A 22,826-nucleotide genomic window follows, 5' to 3' on the forward strand; every position below is an offset into this window, starting at 1 on the left:
CTTGGCCTTCTTGGTCTTCTCCGGCACCGTATAAGGGGCCGGAGTCAACATCTTCGCCAGAAGAGCGTCTGCGGGGCCTTCGGGCAAAGGAGCCAGACAGTCGATCTGTCCGGCCATCTTCTGCTAGTCCTGTCAAAGGTACGGGAGTTTAGATCCCGCATAGAGTCAATCTATAAAAAAATAAGTATCCTATGAAAGGTAAGGCAGCTTACCGCACTGGCTTGGCGCTTTGCGCTTAGTCCGCGGTCCTCGGCGAGAGAAGGAGGGACCTTGGCGCCCTTGAAAAGCACCTTCCAGACGTCCTTGTGTGTCGTATCAAAGAGCTCGCTCAGAGTCTCATGTTGGGCCGGGTCAAACTCCCACAAGGTAAAATCCCGTTGTTGACACGGGAGGATCCGGCGGATGAGCATAACTTGGACTATGTTGACAAGCTTGAGCTTCTTGCTCGCCATACTCCGGATACATTTCTGGAGTCCATCCAGCTCCACCAACGAACCCCATGACAAGCCTTCTCTTTCCAAGAAGTGAGCCGTGTAGGGAATCCGGATCGAAACTCGGGGGCTGCCACCCATTTGGCGTCGCGCGGATCGGTGATGTAGAACCACGCCGATTGCCATCCCTTTATTGTCTCCACGAAGGAGCCTTCGAGCCATATGACGTTGGGCATCTTGCCCACCATGGCTCCGCCGCATTCTGCTTGTTGGCCTCGTACCACCTTCGGCTTGATATTGAAGGTCTTTAACCACAGGCCGAAGTGGGGTCGGATGCGTAGGAAAGCCCCACACACGACGATGAATGCTGAAATGTTGAGGATGAAGTTCGGGGCCAGATTATGAAAGTCCAGCCCGTAGTAGAACATGAGACCACAGATGAATGGATGGAGGGGAAACCCTAGTCCGCGGAGGAAGTGGTGAAGGAAAACTACCCTCTCGTGAGGTTCCGGGGTAGGGACGATCTGCCCCGCAGCGGGCAGCCGATGCGCGATGTTCGCGGCTAAGTATCCGGCTCCACGCAGCTTCTTGATGTCTCCCTCCGTGATGGAGGAGACCATCCACCTGCCTCCCGCTCCGGACATGATTGGAGAAGGTTGAGGTGGGAAGTGCGGACTTGGGTGCTAGAGCTCGAGTGTGCGAAAACGGATGAGCGAAGGAGGAAGAAGGCGTGGATAGAAAGATGAATCCCTATCCCTTTATATGGGTGGACGAAACTAAGCGTCCCCACTTGCCTGATAAAACTCGCTTATCCCCCAAGCGTCGTAATTGATGGCGCGGTTGGGTTACCCACGCCCGTATTGATGAGAATCCCGAAATAAGGGGACACGATCTCTGCTTTGACAAGATGTGTCGAAAAACTGCCCCGCGTTATGTGCAGGGCTGGTTGAAGGAAACGGTTCGAATAATCACCGGGCCATGACATAACGTCATGTTGCCAAAACAAGTCAGCAAGTTGGATTTGCGAAAATATTATTCTCTCTACGGCGGTATGTGGAACTTATTTTGCACGGTCGGACACTATCCTCGTATTCAAATTCTTCTGTGATGTATTCGGAGAAGGAACCCGCCTTGCAATGCCGAAGACAATACTGCGCGCCGGACTCATCGTCATTGAAGCCTAGTTCAGGGGCTACTGAGGGAGTCCTGGATTGGAGGGTCTCCGGACAGCTGGACTATCTCCATTGGCCGGACTGTTGGACTATGAAGATACAAGATTGAAGACTTTGTCTCATGTCCGGATGGGACACTACTTGGCGTGGAAGACAAGCTAGGCAATACGGATATCGATATCTCCTCCTTTGTAACCGACCTTGTGTAACCCTAACCCTCTCCGGTGTCTATATAAACCGAAGGGTTTTAGTCCGTAGAACAACAACCATAACATACAATCATACCATAGGCTAGCTTCTAGGGTTTAGCCTCCTCGATCTCGTGGTAGATCTACTCTTGTACTACCCATATCATCAATATTAATCAAGCAGGACGTAGGGTTTTACCTCCATCAAGAGGGCCCGAACCTGGGTAAAACATCGTGTCCCCTGCCTCCTGTTACCATCCGGCCTAGACGCGCAGTTCGGGACCCCCTACCCGAGATCCGCCGGTTTTGACACCGACGGATATAAACATGTATATCTAGTGTTTCTCAAATAGGACATGTGCTTGCCCAAGTGGCCTATATTTGCAGGGAACACCTCCGAGTGGCCTATGTTTTGCCAGAGTGTTTATTAATTTCTGTTCCGGCAAATTTCAGGTGCTCGATATGTCCTTTTTTAGGGAACTTTGACCACTTTGTAAAAAAAACATCAATGTAGTAGCACGTGAGACTCAAAATCTTATTTTAGGCTAGTCTTTAGGATCAAAATCTTTCCTTGGAGTTTTTTTTGCATTTTTCCTTGTTATTTTTGTGCGGGATTGATACGTCCATTTTGCATCACTATGTCCTATTATAATTTATCCTATTTCTATGATGTATTTCACATTATGATGCAATTTAATATATTTTTTATCATAAAATGAGAGGTAAACATAGAGAGGGGAATTGCTGAATAGGTGGAAATTTGGACCTAATTTACAATAGAAGAAAATGGAAATTTTCTTAGCTCTAAAAAATCCAAGGATTTTACATTATTTCTAGAAAATATGAAGAGCGGACACCGAGATGGGCCAAGGGGGCCACCAGGGCCACACGCGACATGGCCACACGGGTGGGCCCTAGCAACTCCCCTCCCAACGCCCATTGGCCATAAATTCTATCTCGGCCTAGGAAAATTCATAGAAAAATCTTAGGACTTTCCGCTGCCGTCTGCGAGGCAGAGCACTTTCACTTTCTGGCGGAGCGATTCTGCCAGGAAAACTTCCCTCTGGGAAGAGGAAATCGAAGTCATCGTCATCACCAACACTCTGTTCATGATTGGGATCATCATCTTCATCAACATCTTGACCAGCACCGTTTCATCTCCAACCCTAGTTCATCCATCTTCTCAATCTTTCTATCAAACCTCAAATTGATTGATGGGAGTACTTTTATGTGTTGATTACACCTTGTAGTTGATGCTTAGGAGATTTACTGGTGGAAGATTGTTATGTTCAAATTGTTTATCAATTATTTATACCCACTGATCATGATCCATATGATGTCTTGTGAGTAGATCCTTTATTTCTTGAGGACATGGGTGAAGTCTTGTTGCTAATAATCATGTGAAGTTGAATATTATTTAATATTTTGATGTTATGTTGTGTTGTTCTTTCTCTACTGGTGCAATGTGAACATTGACTACTGATACGTCTCCGTTGTATCTACTTTTCCAAACACTTTTGCCCTTGTTTTGGACTCTAACTTGCATGATTTGAATGGAACTAACCCGGACATACGCTGTTTTTAGCAGAATTGCCATGGTGTTATTTTTGTGCAGAAATAAAAGTTCTCGGAATGACCTGAAAGTCAATGGAGATTATTTTTGGAATATATAAAAAATACTGGAAGAAGAATCCACGTCAGGGGGCCCACACCCTGTCCACGAGGGTGGGGGTGCGCCTACCCCCTGGGCGCGCCCCCTGCCTCATGGGCCCCCTGATGCTCCATCGACATCCATCTTGACTCCATATATTCACTTTCGGGGAGAAAAAAATCAAGGAGAAGGATTCATCGTGTTTTACGATACGGAGCCGCCGCCAAGCCCTAAACTCTCTCGGGAGGGCTGATCTAGAGTCCGTTCGGGGCTCTGGAGAGGGGAATCCGTCGCCATCATCATCATCAACCTTCCTCCATCAGCAATTTCATGATGCTCACTGTCGTGCGTGAGTAATTTCATTGTAGGCTTGCTGGACGGTGATGGGTTGGATGAGATTTATCATGTAATCGAGTTAGTTTTGATAGGGTTTGATCCCTAGTATCCACTATGTTCTGAGATTGATGTTGCTATGATTTTGCTATGCTTAATGCTTGTCACTAGGGCCCGGGTGGCATGATTTCAGATCTGAACCAATTATGTTTTCATGAATATATGTGAGTTATTGATCCTATCTTGCAAGTTTATAGTCACCTATTATGTGTTATGATATGTTAACCCCGAAGTGACAATAATCAGGATACTTACCGGTGATGACCGTAGTTTCAGGAGTTCATGTATTCACTATGTGTTAATGCTTTGGTCTAATATTCTATTAAAAGGAGGCCTTAATATCCCTTAGTTTCCAATAGGACCCCGCTGCCACGAGAGGGTAGGACAAAAGATGGCATGCAAGTTCTTTTCCATAAGCATGTATGACTATATTTGGAATACATGCCTACATTACATTGATGAACTGGAGCTAGTTCTGTGTCATCCTATGTTATAACTGTTGCATGATTGATCGCATCCGACATAATTATCCATCACTGATCCATTGCCTACGAGCTTTTCATATATTGTTCTTCGCTTATTTACTTTTCCATTGCTACTGTTACAATCACTATAAAACCAAAAATATTACTTTTGCTACCGTTACAACTACTATCATATTACTTTGCTACTAAATACCTTGCTGCAAATATTAAGTTTCCAAGTATGGTTGAATTGACAACTCAGCTGCTAATACTTGATATTCTTTGGCTCCCCTTGTGTCGAATCAATAAATTTGGGTTGAATACTCTATCCTCGAAAACTGTTGCGATCCCCTATACTTGTGGGTTATCAACTACATGACACTTCATCATCTTTGGGCCTTGGGGAAGACAATATGGAATTAGTTTGTAGATGATGAATTGTTTTGCAGGGGGGGGGTCTGTTTTGGATCGCAAGGTTTAATGGTTAGATTATCTTAATTATTTATCTTGTATTTGTGGATGCTTGCATGAAGGGTATAATGGTAAGTACTTATTTGTTCTAGTAAAGATAGTACCTTACCATTGGTCCACCCACACGACACTTATCAAATCAATGAAGAGTAACCTAATGAAACTTGGTGAAAGCAACTTGATGAAATTCATGTATGTCCTCAAGAGCGTTTTAGTCACTATAATAAACACAACTGGATTGTCCTTAGCAGACTACTTGTAGCACTATACTACTTTTGTTACTATTTACCTCTTTATAATTTATCTTGCTATAAAATTATGGATACAACTTCTACAATGAAACCTTGCTGAAAATTATTTGTCAATTACTTCTGCTCCTCGTTGGGTTTGACGCCCTTACTTATCAAAAAGGCTATGGTAGTTCCCTATACTTGTGGGTCATCAAGAATCTATTATGGTGTCGTCGTTGGGGAGTGTAGCCCTCTTGGTAAGTGAAATTTGGTAAGAAAAACATTTATCATACTTGTTGTTTTTTATTTTTGTTTGTTCTATTGCTTCATTATGGAAACATGTACTGTTGGAAATTTGTTTGGAGGGGCCCTCCCAACTGCACAATTGGTTAGGAGAGAACCTTCACCTACTGGAAATATTTATTATGAAATACCTCTTGGCATCCTCGAGCAAGTAAGAGATAACCATTATGCTGGTGTTAGAACTGTTCATCCTGGTATGTACTTGATCGTAATAAAAGAATTATGTGTTCTATTTAAGCTTTCAGGTTTGCCAAGGGGAAGAGTTAAGAAGTTATTCCCTTTATCTTTGGAGGGAAATGCGTTGGCATGGTTTAGGCTATTCGATAATCCGTACTCATGGGACTGGAAGCAGCTAAAATCTACTTTTCATTTAAAAATTTATCCTACGCACTTGGTTCATTGTGATTGAAATTATATCTATATATTTTGGTCTCGTGAGAAACAAAATATTGCTTAGACTTGGGGAGGCTTAACAACATCTCTAGCAGAACCCATAAAAGGGTCGAACCCATATAATTCCGGTGAGTATACGGGTTCGGCCACGCCTCCTCCGGCTCCTCTGTCGTGGGGAGCTCGTCCGAGGACGCCTCGAGCTCGTGCATCACTACGGTGAAGAGAGAGCCAAAGGAGCTCGGGCCACGCGCCGTCAAGCTCGAGGCCAACATGCCGCCGTGTCGAGGCGTGATCGGGCCCGAGGACTACCTCCCCCCGGGGCAGGAGGAGCTCCTCGAGCGTGTCGTCCTGGAGCAGTCGACCAGGGAGCAGGAGGAGGCCAAAGAGCGCCGCCGCCGCGAGCTCGAGTACGAGCACATCTTCGTCCGGACGGGCGTTGCGGCGTCACAAGAGCACACGTCCAAGGAGGCGGACTTGCGCTTCATGAAGGCGGAGCAGGCAAAGTTCTTCATTGACCTCGACTCCTCCGACTCCGATTGAGCGCCGCCGCCGGTCAGCTACCGCACGAGCTCCGGTGAGATCAATTTTGTCTAGGGCTACGGTAGCGTAGGTCGGGTGTAGCTCCGGCGAGATTTTATGTAATATATTTATGCTGTGTACGAACGATCTGCCCTTATGTGAAGAAGAATGATCTATGATCTGGCGGGCTTTTGTTTAAATTTCTCACATGAAATATGTTTTTTTAAAATTCTGCGATTTTGGATATAGTTTCTGATCTGCCGCGGTGATTTTGAGCCCGTATAGACGCCCCCGCGCGAACTGCAAATTATGTTTACAGTTTCACAGAATAGAGGGTCTGCTAGAGATGCTCTAAGTCATTAATTTTCAAATGCCCCAATCATTAGCTCTCTAAAGATAGTATTGCTAAAAAATTTCATGCAACACTTTCTCTTCGCAATAAAGAAATGATTGATACTTCGAAAACCCAATTCGGTGCCCAGGCTCATCTGCACCTGGTCAGAAAAAAAATCAAAACAAATACTAAAAATTCAAAAAAATCCAAATTATTTGTGTGCGATAGACAATTTTATGCGTGAGGTTGGCTCTAAATTTCAACTTATTTGGACATCTGAGCAGCTCTCAGCAAAAAAAAATCGGATCAAAACAGTGTGTGAATAATAAACTTTTTTACATACCCTGAATTTGTCTTTTTTGCTGAGAGTTGCTCAAATGTCCAAATGAGTTGAAACTTGGAGTGCACCTCACGCGTAAACTTATCTACCACACAAAAAAACTGGAATGTTTTGAATTTTTTAATATTTGTTTTGATTTTTTTCGTCAGAGGGGGTGCAGATGAGCTCGGGAGCATAAACGCCGCACTCTTCTATTGATTTTTTTACAAGTAAACATATTGATTATAAATGGGACCTTATTGAAAGAATTCAACGCAATGCTCAAGATTGGAAGGTTGACAAAGGTAAAGAATCAGGTATAAATTTTGAGTATGATTGTGTTAAGTCTTTTGTTGAAACTGATGTGTTGCAACAACGTAGTGCTAAATAAGAAAACACTATGCTGGTTTGGGATGATTCTTTATAGTCCTTGGTTATTAAATTTATATAATGCTCTTTGCACTTCACCTATATTTTTTAGAGTATGTATGAAAATATTGTAGAAAGTGGATTTCAAGAGGCCAACTTTAGATATTATTGATCCCGCTATTTTGGAGGGTGACACAATTGATCATGTGGACTACACAATTATTAAAAGTGGGTTGGAGGAGGTCAAACTTTAGGCATTAGTGTTGATCCCACTATCTTCGAGAGTGATATAATCGATAGTGAAACTTGACATAGTAAAAGTGATTATGTGTTGTTCTGTTTTCAATCGTTTGTTGTTTTTGTAAAACTTTGTGAGAACCACAACAGAACCACATATGTCTAGTATCTATGATAAAAGAATTGGAATTTTGTGAGTTGCATAAATAGTCCCTTTTGTTGCATACTTATTGGTCTGATTTGACAGATTTTTGTGCAACTTGTCTTTTCTTTTTAGTTTTGTTGCATACTTCTCGTCGCTCGATCATGTATTGTTCGCTAGTCTCCATCTGGTTTTCTTCTATTTTTTCTCTTGTTTTTCATTTTTTCGGCTTTCTTTGGTTCTATGTTTTCTTTGTTTTCCACTGTTTTTTGTATTCTGTCTTGGTTTAACTATTCTTTCTTTCGTTATTATTGGTTTCCTTCTGGTTTTTCCATTTTCACTAAGTTTTTTCTTTTCTTTCCTATATTTCTTCTGTTTTCTTTGTTTCTTTCTTGGTTTTCACCCATTTTCTCCACTTTCGTTCTTTCTTTACCTTTTTGATTATTTTCATTATTTTGCACTGGTTTTCTTTCTTTTTCATTGTTGTTTTTTATTGGTTTATTCTTTCCCTTTTTGAATAGAATAGAACATTTTTTAATACATGTTTAATATTTTTTCAAATACATGAATTATTATTTGTGTACATCTGAGACTTTTCTTTGTACAAGTTGAATATTTCTTATAATACATGATTAGTTTTTTCCAAAACATATATTTTGAGTTAAAAAAATCATATACATTCTACATTTTTTGTGTACAGCAGGAATATTTTATATTTATATTTAAAAATTTCCACGTCCACGATTAATATTTATATAAAATTTATATTTTTTATGTCCACTATTTTTCATTATATTTTTTCATACATTATGAACATTTTCAAATCCAGGTTTAACATATTACAAATACATGATTAACATTACTGAAAACACATATTTTTAATCTACTTTTTCCAAACAGATAGTACATTTTTTCACACATCAGGGACATTTTTAAAGACATGTTTAACATTTTTAACTACATGACTAACATTGTTTCATATATTTCTTTTGATGTGTATGTTTCTATATAAATTGTATAATTTTCGTATACATTAGTTTTTTTCAACACATGTTTATCATTTCTCAAATGCGTGATTAACAATTTTTAATTTTTTATATAAAGTGATTTTTATAATAGATATAAAAGTGAAAATTTTATATAAAGTGATTGACAATTTTAAATTTTTTATATAAAGTTGCTATAAGTTACTCCCTCCATATTTATTTACTTCGCATATTAGCTTTCTCTCGAGTCAAACTTGTAAACTTTGACCATGTTGTTGCAAAATATTATAACATCCACAATACCAAATCAATACCATTAGAATCATCATTCAATATATTTTCATGTCATATATATTTGTTATTGCGAAAGTTTAGATTGTTTTCGATAAAGTTGGTCAAACTTTATAAGTTTGACTTAGATCAATGATAATATGCAGAGTAAATAAAAATGGAGGGGGTACACCCCCAAACTTCACGCTTGATGCGCAATTATAATCAATTCTAAGCAATTCTCTAGCCAATTCCTATCTAGCGCTTGATGCGCAAGTTAGCACGTTAACCGGTAATAACATATTTGCCACGCTTTGCGTCAAACTGCCGGCGCTTCGCACAGGCGATTGACTGAGCAGCGACGCAATGGTCCGCCCAGTTAGGTAGACCGTGCACGTACAACCACAACAACTTGCCAGCCGGTTGCAACTTTCACCTTTCTCAATTGCGGGTCTGTTACTAGGGCGAGTGCCTCACAGCAAGTCGACTATTATCAGGGATATAAAACTGAGAATGAGGCAAGTCAATGAGTCTGAAGTGGTGCATGAAGCTAGAGCATGCAATTTTGAAGCTCATGCTTTGGCTAAGGCTTCAGCCTCTCTTGCCACTGGACGACACCTTTGGTTATCCACTTTCCCTACTGTTTTATTTGTACCAAACATCATTGAAGTATAAATAAAGTGTGGTGACCCCTCAAAAAAAAAACTTGCCAACTGGTTTTGGGAACCTTCTAGAAGGTTAAGGTTCCCTGATCCGGTTTGCTGGTTCTTTTTCCGGTTTTTTGTTTCTTTTTTTGTTTTTTTATTTATGTTTATGTTTCTTTTTCTTTATTTTCTGTTTCTTTTTCCTTTTTTATGTTAAGGTTATTTTATCTTTTTTAAACTAAGTTCATGCTTGGAAGTTGTTCTTAAATTTCGAAAAATGTTATTTCTTTTGAAAAATGATTGAAATTTCAAAAAATGGTCGTTTTCCAAAAATTCTTTGTAAATTCAAAAAATGTTCACATTTTTCAAAAATTGTTTGGAACTTCAAAAGGTTCTTGTTTTCATATTCTTGTTCACGCATTCAAAAATTGTTCGTGTTTACAAATTTATTTGGATTTTAAAATTGTGTTCTAGAATTAAAAATATATACGTCATTTAAAAAAGTGTTCCTGTTTTGAAAATTTATTCGCAAATGCAGAAAATGTTGGTACTTTAGTTTAAGTTCAAAAATTCAAAATTGTTCATGTTTTCATTTTTTGTTTGCAAATTCAAAAAAATTGTTTGTGATTTCTAGAATTGTTCTCCATTTCGAAATTTGTTCTAAGAATTCAGAATATGTTCTTTACTTTAAATTTTTGTTCACAAATTTAGAAAGTGCCCATGTTTACACAAAAGTCTGAAAAATCACGTTTGGAATTTTTTGTGCAAGAACCAAAAGAAATTATTTCGAAAAAAGTTCACATTTCCAAATTGGAATATGTTTGGGAATTTAGAAAAATATTCCTGTTTACAAATTATGTTCACGAACTCAAAAAGTATTTTCCTTTTAAAAATTTGCATATTAAAAAAATATTCATGTTTCAAAATTTCTTTTAAAAATTCAAAAAATGTCCGAATGTTTAGTTTTTGTTCAATAATTAATAAATGTCTGCGTATTTCAGAAAATATTGCTGTTTTCAAAAAATTTCACGTATTCAAAAAAATGCTAGAATTTTCAAATTTTGTTCATAAATTTGAAAAATATCCATGTTTTCCTAATTAATTGGAAAATTCAAAAAATTCTTGAGTTCTGTAAAAAATAGTTTGTAATTTTTAAAAATATTTACTTTTTCAATTTTGTTATTGTTTTTCAAAAATGTTTTGCGTTTACAAGAAGTAGTTCATAATTTTGAAAAATGTTCTCATATTCAATTTTATTTTCCCAAATAATGTTTGCGTTTCAAAAAGTTTTTCCTTTTTGAAAATCACAGTTGAATTTTCTTCAAAAGTTTTAATCTGCCGCATATAAAGATCATATGTACCTGGCTGCCTCTGTTAGACATGTAACCTTACTTAGTACAATGGTTATGGACGTGGTTACCGGTCGTGTGGTCTTGTGTTTGATCCTTTGCCAACATGTTTTTTTGGAATTTTTGCTGCTGTTGGTAGTTTCTTTTACATTTGCGCTGCATATCTTTCGCAATTGGTCGCCTATCGCAGTGGCTAGCGTATAGCAAGCCTATGTAGCAGGCCGTGGGTTGGATTCCCCAGCGCTTCTTATTTTTGCGATATTTTCATCCCAGAATGGGCCGGCCAGGTGAGCCGTTTCATGTGCGAAACTGCAACTACTTGCCGCAATAAGCGGCGTATAGGAACTCCCCGTTTTTTTAGAAGAAGGAGCTCCCCGTTAACCATACAACGTGCTCACATCCCACATACGTGTAGTTCCTATATGGGGCGGCCCACGTAGATCCTTTTTTCACTGGTTTTGTGAAACTTCTCTACCGGTTTCCTGGGGTGGGTTCCAGTGGTTTTTCCAGTTAGGTTTTAGTTCTTTTTTCATTTCTTTTTCTGTTTCATTTTTTTATTTTTTTATTTTTCTTTGTTTCATGATTTGTTTTCATTTTTCATGAACTTTTTTTTAGAAATCATGAACTTACTTTGAACAATTTCAAGCCGCAAACTTTTTCCAAATTCATTAATAATTTTCATACCCATGATTTCTTTTTTTCCACTTTGTGTTTTCTTTCAAATCCATGAACTTTCTGAAAAATAAGTAAACATTTTCAAATCTACAAACATCTTTTCAAATTCATGATTTCTTTTCAAATCCATGAACTTTTTTCAACTTCCTTAATTTTTTAAATCCATGAATACCTTTTCAAATTCATGAACTTTTCAAATGTGTGAGTATTTTTTCAACTTCGTTATTTTTTAAAAATCATAAAAAAAATTAAATTCACAAACTTTTTTTATAAATCCATGTTTGTTAAAGAAACTCATCGGTTTTTTAAAGTCAACAATTAATGACCAATATTTCATGGCCAATGGTCAAATGTCAGAGTTAAGCAGTCAACTATTAAAGCTTAGTGGTGCCAATTCATATTGATCCAAGTGGGAAATGGGTATGGACCCCTAGTAGGCCTTTAAGTGTTGAGCCCACCTCGGAGGTCTATATATAAAGGGGAGTGGACGCACCTCTTAGGGGTGATCTTTTTCCTCCCTACACAGCCGACACCGCCATTCCCCACGCACCCATCCCGCGCGACCAAACCTAGCAGTCCCCCGTCCGATGCTGCTTCGTGTACGTGTGGATACCTCGGAGGCATCACATTTACATAGCTTGGACGAACCGCTCAAGGGAACTGCAAGGAGTTGTTCAAGGGATTCGCGAGGAACCGTTCGTGGGAGATCAGCTGCACGAGGAGGAAACGACTCTGCTATCGGCTACATGCATCACCAACTCTACTTTCGCTGTGGTGACCGCGCTTCTAGTGGTAGATCTGATCCCATGATCTATCCTCAACAGTTTGATCTTGGTTGCGTGGTAGGAAATTTTTTATTTGACACTAGAGTGGCGTACCACGTGACCCAACAAATTTGGTCAAATCGGTGAAGAAGATTAGTGGCAAGGTGCGCGCCTTTTCATCCATGCATGTCTCTGGCAATCAGCTGGAGCAGCTCACGGGGATAGTTGATGTTCTTCATTTTCACATGCCTGATTTTGACGACTTCGAGATGTGATAATTAAGGGCTTTGCTTAGTTTCTTGTATACGCTCTCTGTATTACTTTTACTTGAACTATGGTTTTAGATGTCTTGAATACACAACTTAGATCACTTATTTCCATTATACTACTATGCTTATTTATATAACCAAGCAAAGTTTATAAATTATTGGGGAGGTGGTCTTTTCGAAAGATAAACCTAGTGTTCACATTTCACATACTTTGGAGTAACGGAGTTCAGTGACCAAAGTGAATAAGTCGACCACCAATCTATTTTAGTCCATAAGAAACATCTAGTCTAAGTAAAGGCAGGGACCAAACAAGATGGCACAAGCGTGGAAATCCTTTTTAGCATCTAGTTATCTATGCAACCCATATTATCTCTCCTGTATTTTCACTTTTTTTAGTTTGTAAAAATTGAGAAATTGTAAGCCATGATGCCATAATGTGAATCTGTGCAAATTCATAACAAGATATGACTTCATGTGAACTACATAAAATAAAGATAAAATATATCATATGGTAAGAATGGACTCCCTCTGGTGAATGATGTTATAATATTGATAGCAGGCATCAAAAAGGAAAAAAGAAGAAGAAAAGAAACAGAGGTTGAAAGTATCAACTGTTATCTGAAACTGAAGGTGTATCTTATTTGGCGAACGCTCCCCATCACAACAATACACAGGTGCTTTCCAATGGTCTACACATTTAGTCTCGTTCTAACAAAATAAACCATACAATTGTCTATCCCTAAATAAATAAAAACATGCGATAATCTAGGGTCTAACTGTAGTGCATTTTTTTCTGCACGACAAAAAAAGAAAACATACTACGATTGTCATGGCCCGGCTGATTGCCGCGCAGGTTGTAGTCGTGGTTGGTAGGAGGATGAGGGTGAGGCCCTCGCTTGCCTATGGTTGGAGAAGGGGGTGAGGAGGGGCGCCGTGGCGCAGGAGCAAGGGAGGAGAGGTTGTAGGATATTCTTTGCTTGCGTTTATTGATCCAAGGGCTGGCTATATATAGCCTAATTACAAGACCAGACTAAGACTCCTATTACAATTGGGTGTTGGCAGGGTAACCTTCTTTGGGACTAAACCTTTCCAATTAATACCCAAACTCCTAATATAAAAAGACTATAATTAAACTAGGACATATCTTTAGACAGGTGCAGGGCCGGCCCGCGCAGGTCCCTTGCGCCTATAGGGCTGGCCCCACATGACATCTCCCCCTCCATTCTGAAATAGCTCGTCCTCGAGCTGGAAGCTTGGATAACGTTCGCGGAAGGTTGTAACATCCTCCCATGAAGCAGCAGACGCCGGCTGGCCCTCCCAGTGAATGAGCACCTGCTGGATACCGCGGGCAATACGAGCACGCAATGCTTGGACATGGGTTGGATGTACTCGACCCTGAAACAGAGGTGGAAGCATCGGCGGAACTTCCGGCGGTGGACCATGGTACTTCTTCAAGACCCCGACATGGAAAACATTGTGAATGCGGGCGCGTGGGGGCAGCTCCAAACGGTAAGCAACTGTATCGATTTTTGCAAGGACTTTGAAAGGCCCATAATATTTGGGAGCTAATTCCCCTTTTGGGCCTACTCCAAGGAATGCCGCCGGCCGGTGCTGAAGACGGAGCCAAACCCACTCTCCAACATCAAAAGAAAGGGCCCGATGCTTATCATCATAGTAATGCTTGTATTGTTGTGCTGCCTGAAGGAGACACTCACGGATATCGTGTAAGAACTGATCACGGTCGACGATCTACCATTCCACCGCTTGATTGCGAATCTCGCCCGGCGTATAGTCCCAGAATGAGGGAGGGTCCCGTCCATAAACCACCCTGAAAGGCGTGCCCTTCAACGCTGAGTGGTACGAAGTGTTATAGCAGTACTCCACCCAAGGCAACCATTGGAGCCACTGCCGTGGGCGATCCCCAGTTATGCAACGAAGCTACATGGTGATGACGCGATTGACGGCCTCAGATTGCCCATCAGACTGCGGATGGAAGGCCAAACTCATGTGCAAGCGTTTCCCCGTGGCGGCAAACAGAGCCTTCCAAAAGCCCGAAGTGAAAACCACATCCCTGTCCGAGGATGTGGGAAACCCATGAAGTCGGACAATGTTGGAGAAGAAGGCTTTAGCAACAGACTCCGCAGTGTACGAATGCGCCAAGGGGATGAAATGCGCATACTTGGAGAAACGGTCCACAACGGTCAGTATCACACTTTTGCCGCCCACCTTCGGAAGTGCCTCAATGAAATCCATGGAGATGTCTTCCCAGACACGAGAGGGCACTGTCAGGGGCTGCAATAAGCCGGCTAGATGAAGCTGCTCCGTCTTGTTGCGTTAACAAACCTGACAAGCACGAATATACTGCTGAAGTGCGGCCCTTGCTTGCGGCAGATGGAAATCCCGACAAAGACGATGAAGTGACTTCTGGATACCTTCATGGCCCGCATCATGGGCTGCAGCCAGGACCTCCCCGAGCAGCGACGATGCCGGTGGCACATAAGCCCGCTGTTGGAAGGTAACAACACCATCAACGAGAGCCCAAGGCTGTCCTAACTCACCAGATTCTAGTTGTTCCCGGAAAGTGACAAGCGCCGGGTCCGTGTGTGTAGCCTGACGGAGAGCTTCAAATAGATCAAAAGAAGGCCCGGATATGGCGAGTGCCTGGCCGACAGGAGCATCACGGCGAGAAAGAGCATCGGTGACGATGTTTTGGCGACCCGGTTTATATTCCACCGTGAAGTCAAACCCCAATAGTTTGCCCACCCAATGATGTTTGTGGAATGGTAGCGAGGCGTTGGTCCAGCAAAAACTTCAGGCTGTAGTGGTCAGTTTTGACAATGAACGCACGTCCCCAAAGATAGGGCCGCCAGTGGCGCACGGCGTGCACCAGACCAATGAGCTCCCGTTCATAAGCGACAAGAGAAGCATGACGCGGAGCGATGGTTTTGCTGAAATAGGCAATGGGGCCGCCACCTTGATGCATGACTGCCCCGAAACCAGATCCAGATGCATCACACTCCACAGATGAATGAAACAACAAAATCCGGCAGCTGAAGCACAGGGGTTGTGGTAAGAGCTTTCTTGAGGGCTTCAAAGGCAATAGTCGCTGCAGGCGTCCAAAGAAATCTGTCTTTCTTGATGAGTGTCGTGAGGGGAGCTGCAATGGTGCCAAAATACCGGATGAACTTGCGCTAGTGCCCTACCAGTCCTAAGAAACCACGCACAACGCGGACGGTGCGCGGAACCGACCAGTCTACCACGACAAGAAACTTGTCGATGTCCATGGCAACTCCTATAGCGGAGATGACGTGTCCCAGATAAGCCATGGTTTCCTCCCCAAAGGAACACTTGGAGCGCTTGAGAAACTGTTGATGTGTGCGCATAGCCTCCAAAACGAGCTTGACATGACGTAGGTGATCCGACCAGGACGAGTTGTAGATCAAGATATCATCGAAGAACACAAGCACAAACCGACGAAGGTAGGGACGGAGGACGTCGTTCATGAGTGCTTGGAACATCGCTGGGGCATTTGTCAAACCAAAGGCCATCACTACAAACTCAAAGAGGCCCTCATGTGTGCGGAATGCCGTCTTATGGATATCCTCAGGGGCCATCCAAACCTGGTGGTAACCCGACCAGAGATCCAGTTTGGTGAAAAAGCGGGCGCCCTTGAGTTCATCCAGAAGTTCATCGACAACGGGAATTGGAAACTTGTCCTTGATGGTGACAAGGTTGAGACCACGGTAGTCGATACAGAAACGCCAAGTCCTGTCGACCTTTCTGACGAGTAGAACGGGGATGAAAATGTAGAAGAACTAGGACAGGTCAGACCGCGATCCAGTATCTCTGAACATTGGCGCTCCAGTTCATCTTTTTGAATAGTTGGGTAGCGGTAGGGACGGACAGCAACCGGCGGTGTCCCGGGAATAAGATGAATATGATGGTCATGTGGGCGCTGCGGCGGTAGGCCATGTGGGTCGGCGAAAACATCGGTGAAAGTGGCCACCAGGCTATCTAGAAGTTCCTTGCCTTCGCACACATGTAGGTGGGCAGGATGTCCGAGGGATCCGAGGCCCGACCACTCCACACGGTGATCCGAGTGCCAAAACGACATCCACTGTGTAATGAAATCCCAGAGAATTGGCCCAAGAGTTTTGAGGAATCGTGTACAGAGGACGATGTCGAAACCGCCCAATTGAATGGCATGCAGATCCACAACGAAACGCTCCTTGTCAATGGTGATCGCAGCCTGCTGAAGGAGTCCCCGACAGGTCACCTTATCGCCATTAGCGACCGTGACTCCCAAACGATGATTGGAGGAGAAAGGCAACCCGACGATGGTGGCCAGCTCTTCGTGGATGAAGTTATGAGTGCTGCCTGAATCAAGCAAGGCGACCAAGTCACGGTCCCCGATGCGAAGAGTGACCTGCATTGTGTCGCTGGTGGGAATTCCGGTAATAGCCAAGAGTGAGATTTGTGCTTCCTGGAAATCCTCAAACTGCTCCTCTTCGGCGTCGGCGGATTGAATGTAGAACAGTCGTTTGCAGCGATGGCCCCGCGCAAACTTCTTGTCACAATTGAAGCAGAGACCCTTAGCGCGCCGTTCATCCATCTCGGCGGGCGTGAGTCTTTTAAAGACGAGCGCGGGCGTGGGGTTGGAGGAGTCCGGCAAGGCCGGAGTAGGTGCAGCCATGGGGCGGAGTTGACGGCTGGGCCGGCCCGGAGTGGTCGCGGTGTTGGTGACAGTGTTGAGGTGCTCAATGGAGATTGCTAAGTCCATAGCTGCATCCAAAGTCACCGGTTTCAGCATCTCGACATGAGTTTTCATAGGCTCGCCCAAGTTGTTGGTGAAGATATCCCGCCCATCGTCGTCAGCAATGAGGCGCACCCGAGAGAGATTCTCTAGAAAGTGCTTGGAGTATTCTGCCACGGTGCCGGAGCGGCGAGTGGAGATCAGCTCGCCAAAGGGGTTGGCGCGGGTCGGCGGTCTGAAGTGGTTGGCGATCAGTTTTTGAAACTCGGTCCAGGACGGCCGCTGGCCCATCTTAGTCTCAAGGTGGCCATACCATAATGCAGTGACATCAGTGAGGTGGTATGAGGCTAGCCAAGCCTTATCCGACTCCGGCGTTCGCTGCCTGAGGAATAAAAGATTGCAAAGTGTCAGCCACGGCCGTGGATCGCTGGCCCGGTCAAAGAGGGGAAAATCAATCTTGTAGAGGCGTGGAGCCCTATCCCCTGGATCGGCCGGGCCCCCGGTGTGGGATGGCGCATCCGGGGGCCGTAGGAGCCCGGTACCACCCAATTGAGGCGTGCCCTTGCCTTCCAGCCGAAGGAGGGCCAGGTTCTGCGCGTGCTGCTGCTGTGACGTGTCCGCCAGCTGGTCCTAGAGGGTTTTGAGTGTCGCGGCGACGGGCTGGAGGGTGGCGCGGTCCTCGGCGCGCTCTGTCCGAGCAGTGTGGTTCTCCTCCGAGAGGCTGTTCAAAGTGGCGACCACGGACTCATGATCCTCGTGTTGTTTGGTCGCGAGGTCTGCTAGGGTGTTTGCGGTAGGGGCGCCGACGGCGGAGACATGGCTGTTGGGATCGACGAGAAAGCTGATACCAAGTTGTCACGGCCCGGCTGATTGCCGCACAGGTTGTAGTCGTGGTTGGTAGGAGGACGAGGGCAAGGCCCTCGCTTGCCTATGGTTGGAGAAGGGGTGAGGAGGGGCGCCATGGCGCAGGAGCAAGGGAGGAGAGGTTGTAGGATATTCTCTGCTTGCGTTTATTGATCCAAGGGCTGGCTATATATAACTTAATTATAAGACCAAACTAAGACTTCTATTACAATTGGGTGTTGGCAGGGTAACCTTCTTCGGGACTAAACCTTTTGCAACTAATACCCAGACTCCTAATCTAAAAAGACTATAATTAAACTTGGACATATCTTTAAGCAGGTATAGGGCCGGCCCGCGCAGGTCCCTTGCGTGTATAGGGCTGGCCCCACATGACAACGATAGTGTACACCTAATGGTTATGAGTGATTTCTTCGGTCGAGTATCCTACATGCTGCAAAATCCTGCAACGACTCGGCCAAGCAACACTTGGCCATCCTTGCTAATATCACCTTTCAGTTTCCTTCGTCACTGCCCTTGTGTTCAGTTTGTCTGTAGAATGCCAGACATGCCTCAGGCATCCATCCTTTCATAGAAAAAAAATGTACGCCTCACACCCATAAGAATTTCTACTCTCTTCGTTTGAAATTATTCGTCGTGGTTTTAGTTCAGATCTACAGATATTTCTTGGACGTGGGGATTGTCAGCACATTGCCAGAAGGAAAAGAGCCACTGCTCTGCTGCTTGCCACCTGCCGTTCAAGTCGAGACCAAGGTGCTCAATGACAGTAACTAGATGATAGCTGGAGTTACCCTTCAAACAACAAACTGAACAGAAGTTCCATCAGATGAAAAAAAAGAACATGGGGCATCTGAAGTGGCTGATTATGTACTAATTGAACTCCTAAGTGTAGAAAATTGTAGGATGACTGAATATTGTGTTGTTTCTGTTGTATTGATCCGACCTTCATATGGGGTATATATAGAATACATTGTGAGGAAGAAAGACTTAGAGTAGAGGGCAAGTCGTACATGTTAAACCTATCCTATCTCTAACTCCTACCTCTATCTTAAACACAATTATATTCTAACATTCCTCCTCAGTCGTAGCGGGAGTGAAGCGGACAATTGTGACTGAATTTGTAGTCTTGCGCTTTCGTCGTCTTCTCCACTGCGCCATCATCAACTACGTCTCTGATGGATCGACACCTAGGGCGGTAATTGCGTCCCTTCTGGTGTCTTCCTTGTCTCTCTCATATTCCCTCTCGCAGTCACAGCGGGAGTCGCGTGGACGCTAGTGATGACGCAGACGCTGTTGACTGGAGTTGTCGCTAATGAGTTGCTGTAGACATAGCCATTAATGTCGATGTTGAGGTAGCCAATCATGATGATGTAGCCGTGGTCGATGGTGTAGTCGTCGTGGATGATGAAGCCGCATAAAGCCGGAGGCGCAAAAAAATGCGCTATAACGGAGCTACTGACATGGACGATGCACCTTGAGGATGTCAGAGGGTGCCGTTGGCGATGAGTCCATCGGTTTTGCCAAGACCAAAGGAAACCCATCGAGCACACATCGGTTTTGCCATAACCGTGTGGCCGTGTAGGGTCGTCACTGTAGTGACACAGTGTCGATGCAGTCGTGACGTCGTGGATGACGCTGTCGATGCCATCGCCTTGACGCGGTCATTGCTGTTGTCGAGGTCGCGTCTTGCAGAAAAGTCTGTCAGAGGATGCTAGGTGTCCATCTTGTGGACGAGGCGGCAGCGGTGTGTCGACGATGATGTTGGTGAAGACCATGTTGATGAAGACCTTAACGATGAAGTGTCGGCGTTGACACTGCAGCAGCGTGTTGATGATGATTCGTCGCTTGGAGCCGTCCTTTGTGGCGACGGGGTGTCGATGCCGTATCGTGTCGAAGAAGTATGTTGGCTCGTAGCCTGGCGTAGTCGTACAACGAGATGTTCGGCTCGGTAGAGGGGGTCGCAGATATGGCGATGCAGCTGGATCTCTAGCGAATGGCCAGGCCATGCACTCGTATGCATCCGTAACTGAAGGCCAAGCCATCGATGTATGGATGTGACGGGAGGGAGTCAGAGTATGTTGCCGCGTGTTCTTCAAGCTTCTGTGCCTGCATGGACTCATGAGGCTGCAGATGCGTCGCGTTGGAGCTGAAGATGCGACACCGTGACGTGCGAGGCCGTGAGCGCCGCCACCGCGTTGTTTGTGATGGAGCTCCTGGAAGCGCTGCTGGCTCCGGCGGCGAGCGTCTCGTCCGAGATCTACATGCGCACGGGCGATGGAAGTCGATGTAGGTAGCTGCAGCCTACAGGTGCAGCGCTCGATGTGGCGGCGCGGAACCGGTGGAGATCGCTCGATGCGATTGCTCGGTGAAATCGCTGGCCTTGTTTGGCCGGTTCGGCTCGTACGTGAGCGACTCGAAGTCTGCGCTGGTGCGCGACGTACGACGACGACGGCTGATTGGCGGTTGGCGCTACAGCGTGGAGTCCCGTGGCGAGGCCGCAGCTTTGACGATGGAGGCCATCGTGTTCACCGGGTGGAATCGATCTAGGATCGTGGATGTATCCCACATCCCATCTTGCCCTGGCCCGATGCATGTTCACGTAAGGAAGTAGCCAATAATAATTGCTGAACAAGCACACCTGTCCTTGGAGGCAATTTTGTTGCATGTGGCTCGCCGGGTAGTCCCTCCCGTGCTCCAGCCCTGGTGTTCGGTGCGTGTTCAGGCCGACGGAGTTGGTTGATGTAGAGGCGGGCGCGCGACCGATGCAGAAGTCCGTCCACCGTACCATCGCCTGTTGGAGCATAGGGGTCAAGGATGCACGTCGGGTCGAGTGATTTGGCCACCGTCTGGGATAAAGATTGCTGCACCGATCTTACTTTTTCTCGTCGGGATTGGGGTATTCAGAGATTTATTTGGTGGCTAATATGATCAATCTAGTGAATGGATCTAAGAAATTCGAAAATTAAAACCTATAGACATTGATCTACTCCAACACCCCCTCTCACGTTTTTATTGCGTTTACTGGGTTTTAAACCCTGAACCTCTTGGTTGTAAGTCTATGCACCTAACCAGTTCATCCATCAGACCGATCTGATGAAAGAGACTAGGCAACACATTATACGCCAACACTCTTCCTCACGTGTGGCTCCCTCAGGCCTAAACGTGGACCAAAAGTGGGCTGCAATTTAATTGCGCCAGCCGGGACTTGAACTCAAACCTCTTGGCTCTGATACCATGTAGAAAACTGTAGAATGACTAAATATTGTGTTGTTTCTGTTGTATTGATCCGACCCTCATATGGGGTATATATAGAATACATTGTGAGGGAGAGAGACTTAGAGTAGAGGGCAAGTCGTACATGTTAAACCTATTCTATCTCTAACTCCTACCTCTATCTTAAACACAATTATAAGAAATCGAGGGTCTTAGCAGTTTCAATAACCCACTGGAAAAATGTTATCCATATTATCCTTAACTATCCAAACTTTAAACAAATGAGAAGTTTGCCATGTTGGCATTTCAAGGCACCTAACAGCTGACAGACCAAAAAGGTTATATAATATCATAATTTGAGACAATAATTTTAAAACACAACCATAACTTGATCGGTGATGCAGAGTGCTGGTCCAAATCAGATCGTTAGTAAACACTTGAATTTAGTTGAGACTCAAATCACAGTTAAACCTACTGTTATCTGTTGACATTTACAAAAGGTGAAGCCACATATACACGGAGACAAATACACCTTTCTTGTACACCTTCACACAATTCAATTTAGCGAGCATGGTCATGGGGTAGAATCATCTCGCAGCATAAATACCAAATGAGTCCTCTGCAACTGCAAATATTAAATTGCAAAATAGAGATTTGATAATTGTGAACCTACCCTTCACTCAGAGTTACAGAACTAACGTTTACCTCGATCAATAAAGACACATTATTTGAAAAAGGCTATTGATAACCAATAAAGACGCATTATTTGAAAAAGGCTACGATGTTAGATGCTAGAAATTATGCAGCACTCGGTTTCACCTCGATCATTACAAGTTTTCATCTATTCTATCTGAAGATCTGAATAATAAAGTGAAAGCTCATTCCACATATCTTATGTCTATTCTCATGTCTATTTTTTACAACAATTTGAACAGTTCATGTTGGAAATATGAGCAAATTACTACGAGATTTAATCCGAATAAACAGAAGATAAATCATGACTACAGCAACAGAGATTAAACTAATCATGTGAACTAGCATAGCAGATGAACAGATCACATCTAGGGCACATACTAGAAACATGAATTCTACCATGATCTCGAACAGGAATGATAGAATCACATACGGTGCAGCGGGAGCAACACCGCCGGCATTGACATTATCACCCATGTCGTCGAGGACGAGGTTGCCGAGATCGGTGAAGAAGTCGTCGCTGCCAGCAGTCGCGCGAGTGCGCTCCCCAAAAACCTGATCGCCCCTCTCCGCGAGGAGGAGAAGCGCGCGTGTAGGTCTTCTCTTCTCATGCTCATACAAGTGGTAGAAGAGCTCACCTTATAAAAAGGTGCAACTCTCTCTCAACTTTCGGGATGGGACTAAACTTTAGCCTCACTCACTCCACTCACATGTGTGCATGAATGGGCCAAGA

The 22,826-nt window shown here is 44.0% G+C and overlaps 1 pseudogene; it reads right to left on the reverse strand.

The window, feature by feature from the left end:
• Window positions 1-13,719: 13,719 nt before the first annotated feature.
• On the reverse strand, window positions 13,720-20,975 carry LOC147992037 (uncharacterized; annotated as a pseudogene).
• Window positions 20,976-22,826: the final 1,851 nt, after the last annotated feature.

This window comes from Triticum urartu, chromosome 1A, assembly GCF_056163025.1.
Source record: "Triticum urartu cultivar PI428250 chromosome 1A, HENAU_Tu73, whole genome shotgun sequence".
Taxonomy (NCBI): Eukaryota; Viridiplantae; Streptophyta; class Magnoliopsida; order Poales; family Poaceae; genus Triticum; species Triticum urartu.